The sequence below is a fragment of the Balaenoptera acutorostrata genome, chromosome 13 (genome assembly GCF_949987535.1).
Source record: "Balaenoptera acutorostrata chromosome 13, mBalAcu1.1, whole genome shotgun sequence".
Taxonomy (NCBI): Eukaryota; Metazoa; Chordata; class Mammalia; order Artiodactyla; family Balaenopteridae; genus Balaenoptera; species Balaenoptera acutorostrata.
Window position 1 is genome coordinate 71,425,545 of NC_080076.1, and position 6,000 is coordinate 71,431,544.

Genomic DNA, 6,000 nt, shown 5'->3' on the forward strand with positions numbered 1-6,000 from the left:
ATCCCCAGCTGGACCTCACTTTCCAATTTGGAAAATGGGGCTGATTGAGCCTTCGTGCAAAGCTGTTACAGAGATTAAATTGTAGAACTTCTGTATAGCGCCTGGCAACCTAGAAACCCTCTTTCAAGGCAGCTGTTATTTGTGTTAATATTAGTTCAGCTCAGCCACTTCCTGGCTGTGTCTGTGAGCACATGACGTAGCTTCTTTGAGCCTCAGCTTCCCTATCTAGAAAATGGTACTAATACTCTATACAGATGTCAAGAAAATTACAGTAGGTATTGTAGGTAATATTCCTAGAGCAACAGCTAGCAGGCACTAAATAAGCATAGTGATTACGTTTATTAAAGGCCACAGATTAGGGCACAGAGAAAATGTCAATAAATTCCAATATAGAAGAACTGGAGTTCATACATCCTTCTTTGATAACAATCTACAAAACTAGAAATTAATAATAAAACCATAAAACTACCCCTACACCTGGCAAATAAAACCCTTTCTTTTAAACAACTCCCGAGACTTCTGGGTCAGGTAGTGGATTCAACATGGGCATGTGATTCTGCTCCTTTCTGAAATCCCACTAAAACAACAATAAGGGAATTTTAAAATTTTGACAAACTATAGATAAAATAAAATTTGCCTTTTAAACCATTTTTAAGTGTACACTTTAGTGGGATTAAGTACATTCACATTGTTGTGCAACCATCACCACCATCCATCTCCAGAGCTCTTTCATCTTTCCAAACTGACACTCTAAACCCATAAAACACTAAACTCCCCATTTCCCCCTTCCCTTAGCCCCTGGCAACCACGATTCTACTTTCTGTATCTACAAATTTGACTGTTCTAGGTACCTCATGTAAGTGGAATCACAGTGTTTGTCCTTTTGTGTCTGGCTTAATTCACTTAGCATAATGTCCTCAAGGTTCATCCATGTTGTGGCATGTGTCAGAATTTCGTTCCTTTTTATGGCTGAATAACATTCCATTGTATGGATAGACCATATTTTATTATATTTATCCATTCATCCATCAGTGGTGGGTTGCTTCCACCTTTTGGCTATTGTGAATAATGCTATAGAAACATTGGTGTACAAGGGGGAAACAGACTCCACTCTTGGAGGGCACACACAAAGTAGGGTGTGCAGTGGGACCCAGGGCAAAGAGCAGTGACCCCATAGGAGACTGAACCAGACCTACCTGCTAGTGTTGGAGGATCTCCTGCAGAGGCAGTGGGTGGCTGTGGCTCACCGTGGGGTCAAGGACACTGGCAGCAGAAGTTCTGGGAAGTACTCCTTGGTGTGAGCCCTCCCAGAGTCCGCCATTAGCCCCACCAAAGAGCCAGGTAGGCTCCAGTGCTGGGTCACCTCATGCCAAACAACCAAGAGGGAGGGAACCCAGCCCCACCCATCAGCAGACAAGAGGATTAAAGTTTTACTGAGCTCTGCCCACCAGAGCAACACCCAGGTCTACCCACCACCAATCCCTCCCATCAGGAAGCTTGCACAAGCCTCTTAGATAGCCTTATCCACCAGAGGGCAGACAGCAGAAGCAAGAAGAACTACAATTCTGCAGCCTGTGGAAGGAAAACCACATTCACAGAAAGATAGACAAAATGAAAAGGCAGAGGATTTTGTACCAGATGAAGGAACAAGATAAAACCCCCAAAAAACAACTAAATGAAGTGGAAATAGGCAACTTTCCAGAAAAAGAATTCAGAATAATGATAGTGAAGATGATGCAGGACCTCGGAAAAAGAATGGAGCAAAGATCGAGAAGATGCAAGAAATGTTTAACAAAGACCTAGAAGAATTAAAGAACAAACAAACAGAGATGAATAATACAATAACTGAAATGAAAACTACACTAGAAGGAATCAATAGCAGAATAACTGAGGCAGGAGAACGGATAAGTGACCTGGAAGACAGAATGGTGGAATTCACTGCCAGGGAACAGAATAAAGAAAAAAGAATGAAAAGAAATGAAGACAGCCTAAGAGACCTCTGGGACAACATTAAACGCACCAACATTCGCATTATAGGGGTTGCAGAAGGAGAAGAGAGAGAGAAAGGACCTGAGAAAATATTTGAAGAGATTATAGTTGAAAACTTCCCTAACATGGGAAAGGAAATAGCCATCAAGGTCCAGGAAGTGCAGAGAGTCCCAAGCAGGAAAAACCCAAGGAGAAACATGCCAAGACACATAGTAATCAAATTGACAAAAATCAAAGACAAAGAAAAATTACTGAAAGCAACAAGGGAAAGACGACAAATAACATACAAGGGAACTCCCATAAGGTTAACAGCTGATTTCTCAATAGAAACTCTACAAGCCAGAAGGGAGTGGCACGATATATTTAAAATGATGAAAGGGAAGAACCTACAACCAAGATTACTCTAGCCGGCAAGGATCTCGTTCAGATTCGATGGAGAAATCAAAAGCTTTACAGACAAGCAAAAGCTAAGAGAATTCAACACCACCAAACCAGCTCTACAACAAATGCTAAAGGAACTTCTCTAAGTGGGAAACACAAGAGAAGAAAAGGACCTACAAAAACAAACCCATAACAATTAAGAAAACGGTAATAGGAACATACATATTGATAATTACCTTAAACGTGACTGGATTAAATGCTCCAACCAAAAGACACAGGCTCGCTGAATGGATACAAAAACAAGACCCATATATATACTGTCTACAGGAGACCCACTTCAGACCTAGGGACACATACAGACTGAAAGGGAGGGGATGGAAAAAGATATTCCGTGCAAATGGAAATCAAAAGAAAGCTGGAGTAGCAATACTCATATCAGATAAGATAGACTTTAAAATAAAGAATGTTACAAGAGACAAGGAAGGACACTACATAATGATCAAGGGATCAATTCAAGAAGAAGATATAACAATTACAAATATATATGCACCCAACAGCTATAAAAGAGGAAATCGACAGTAACACAATAATAGTGGGAGACTTTAACACCTCACTTACACCAATGGACAGATCATCCAGACAGAAAAGTAATAAGGAAACACAAGCTTTAAATGACACAATAGACCAGATAGATTTAATTGATATTTATAGGACATTCCATCCAAAAACAGCAGATTACACGTTCTTCTCAAGTGCGCATGGAACATTCTCCAGGATAGACCACATCTTGGGTCACAAATCAAGCCTCGGTAAATTTAAGAAAATTGAAATCATATCGAGCATCTTTTCTGACCACAACGCTATGAGATTAGAAATCAATTACAGGGAAAAAAACATAAAAAACACAAACACATGGAGGCTAAACAATACGTTACTAAATAACCAAGAGATCACTGAAGAAATCAAAGAGGAAATCAAAAAATACCTAGAGACAAATGACAATGAAAACACTATGATCCAAAACCTATGGGACGCAGCAAAAGCAGCTCTAAGGGGGAAGTTTATAGCAATACAAGCCTACCTCAAGAAACAAGAAACATCTCAAATAAACAATCTAACCTTACACCTAAAGCAATTAGAGAAAGAAGAACAAACAAAACCCAAAGTTAGTAGAAGGAAAGAAATCATAAAGATCAGAGCAGAAATAAATGAAATAGAAACAAAGAAAACAACAGCAAAGATCAATAAAACTAAAAGCCGGTTCTTTGAGAAGATAAACAAAATTGATAAACCTTTAGCCAGACTCATCAAGAAAAAGAGGGAGAGGACTCAAATCAATAAAATTAGAAATGAAAAAGGAGAAGTTACAACAGACACCGCAGATATACAAAGCATCCTAAGAGACTACTACAAGCAACTCTACGCCAATAAAATGGACAACCTGGAAGAAATGGACAAATTCTTAAAAAGGTATAAGCTTCCAAGACTGAACCGGGAAGAAATAGAAAATATGAACAGACCAATCAAGTAATGAAATTGGAACTGTGATTAAAAATCTTCCAGCAAACAAAAGTCCAGGACCAGATGGCTTCACAGGTGAATTCTATCAAACATTTAGAGAAGAGCTAACACCCATCCTTCTCAAACTCTTCCAAAAAATTGCAGAGGAAGGAACACTCCCAAACTCATTCTATGAGGCCACAATCACCCTGATACCAAAACCAGACAAAGATATTACAAAAAAAGAAAATTACAGACCAATATCACTAATGAATATAGATGCAAAAATCCTCAACACAATACTAGCAAACAGAATCCAACAACACATTAAAAGGATCATACGCCATGATCAAGTGGGATTTACCCTAGGGATGCAAGGATTTTTCAATATACGCAAATCAATCAATGTGTTACACCATATTAACAAATTGAAGAAGAAAAACCATATGACCATCTCAATAGATGCAGGAAAAGCTTTTGACAAAATTCAACACCCATTTATGATAAAAACTCTCCAGAAAGTGGGCATAGAGGGAACCTACCTCAACATAATAAAGGCCATATACGACAAACCCACAGCAAACATCATTCTGAATGGTGAAAAACTGAAAGCATTTCCTCTAGGATCAGGAACAAGACAAGGATGTCCACTCTCGCCACTATTATTCAACATAGTTTTGGAAGTCCTAGCCACGGCAATCAGAGAAGAAAAAGAAATAAAAGGAATACAAATTAGAAAAGAATAAGTAAAACTGTCACTGTTTGCAGATGAAATGATACTATACATAGAGAATCCTAAAGATGTCACCAGAAAACTACTAGAGCTAGTCAATGAATTTGGTAAAGTTGCAGGATACAAAATTAATGCACTGAAATCTCTTGCATTCCTATACACTAACAACAAAAGATCAGAAAGAGAAATTAAGGAAACAATCCCATTCACCCTGCAACAAAAAGAATAAAATACCTAGGAAAAAACCTACCTAAGGAGGTAAAAGACCTGTACTCAGAAAACTATAAGACACTGATGAAAGAAATCAAAGATGACACAAACAGATGGAGAGATATACCATGTTCTTGGATTGCAAGAATCAGTATTGTGAAAATGATTATACTACCCACAGCAATCTACAGATTCAATGCAATCCCTATCAAATTACCATGGCATTTGTTACAGAACTAGAACAAAAATATCTTAACATTTGTATGGAGACACAAAAGACCTCGAATAGCCAAAGCAGTCTTGAGTGAAAAAAAACAGATGGAGGAATCAGACTCCCTGACTTCAGACTATACTACAAAGCTACAGTAATCAAGACAATATGGTACTGGCACAAAAACAGAAATATAGATCAATGGAACAGGATAGAAAGCCCAGAGATAAACCCACGCACCTATGGTCAACTAATCTATGACAAAGGAGGCAAGGATATATAATGGAGAAAAGACAGTCTCTTCAGTAAGTGCTGCTGGGATGGGCTTCCCTGGTGGCGCAGTGGTTGAGAATCCACCTGCCAATGCAAGGGACACAGGTTCGAGCCCTGGTCCAGGAAGATCCCACATGCTGCGGAGCAACTAAGCCCGTGTGCCACAACTACTGAGCCTGCACTCTAGAGCCCACAAGCCACAACTACTGAAGCCCGTGTGCCTAGAGCCCATGCTCCACAACAAGAGAAGCCACCGCAGTGAGAAGCCACGCATGACAATGAAGAGTAGCCCCCACTCACCACAACTAGAGAAAAGCCCGCGCGCAGCAACTAAGACCCAACGCAGCCAAGAATAAATAAATAAATAAATAAATTTATTTTTAAAAAGTAGTGCTGGGAAAACTGGACAACTACATGTAAAAGTATGAAATTAGAACACTCCCTAACACCATACACAAAAATAAACTCAAAATGGATTAGAGGCCTAAATGTAAGACCGCACACTATAAAACTCTTAGAGGAAAACATAGGAAGAAGACTCTTTGACATAAGTCACAGCAAGATTTTTTTTGATCCACCTCCTAGAGTAATGGAAATAACAACAAAAATAAACAAATGGGACCTAATGAAACTTAAAAGCTTTTGCAAAGCAAAGGAAACTACAAACAAGACGAAAAGACAACCCTCAGAATGGGAGAAAATA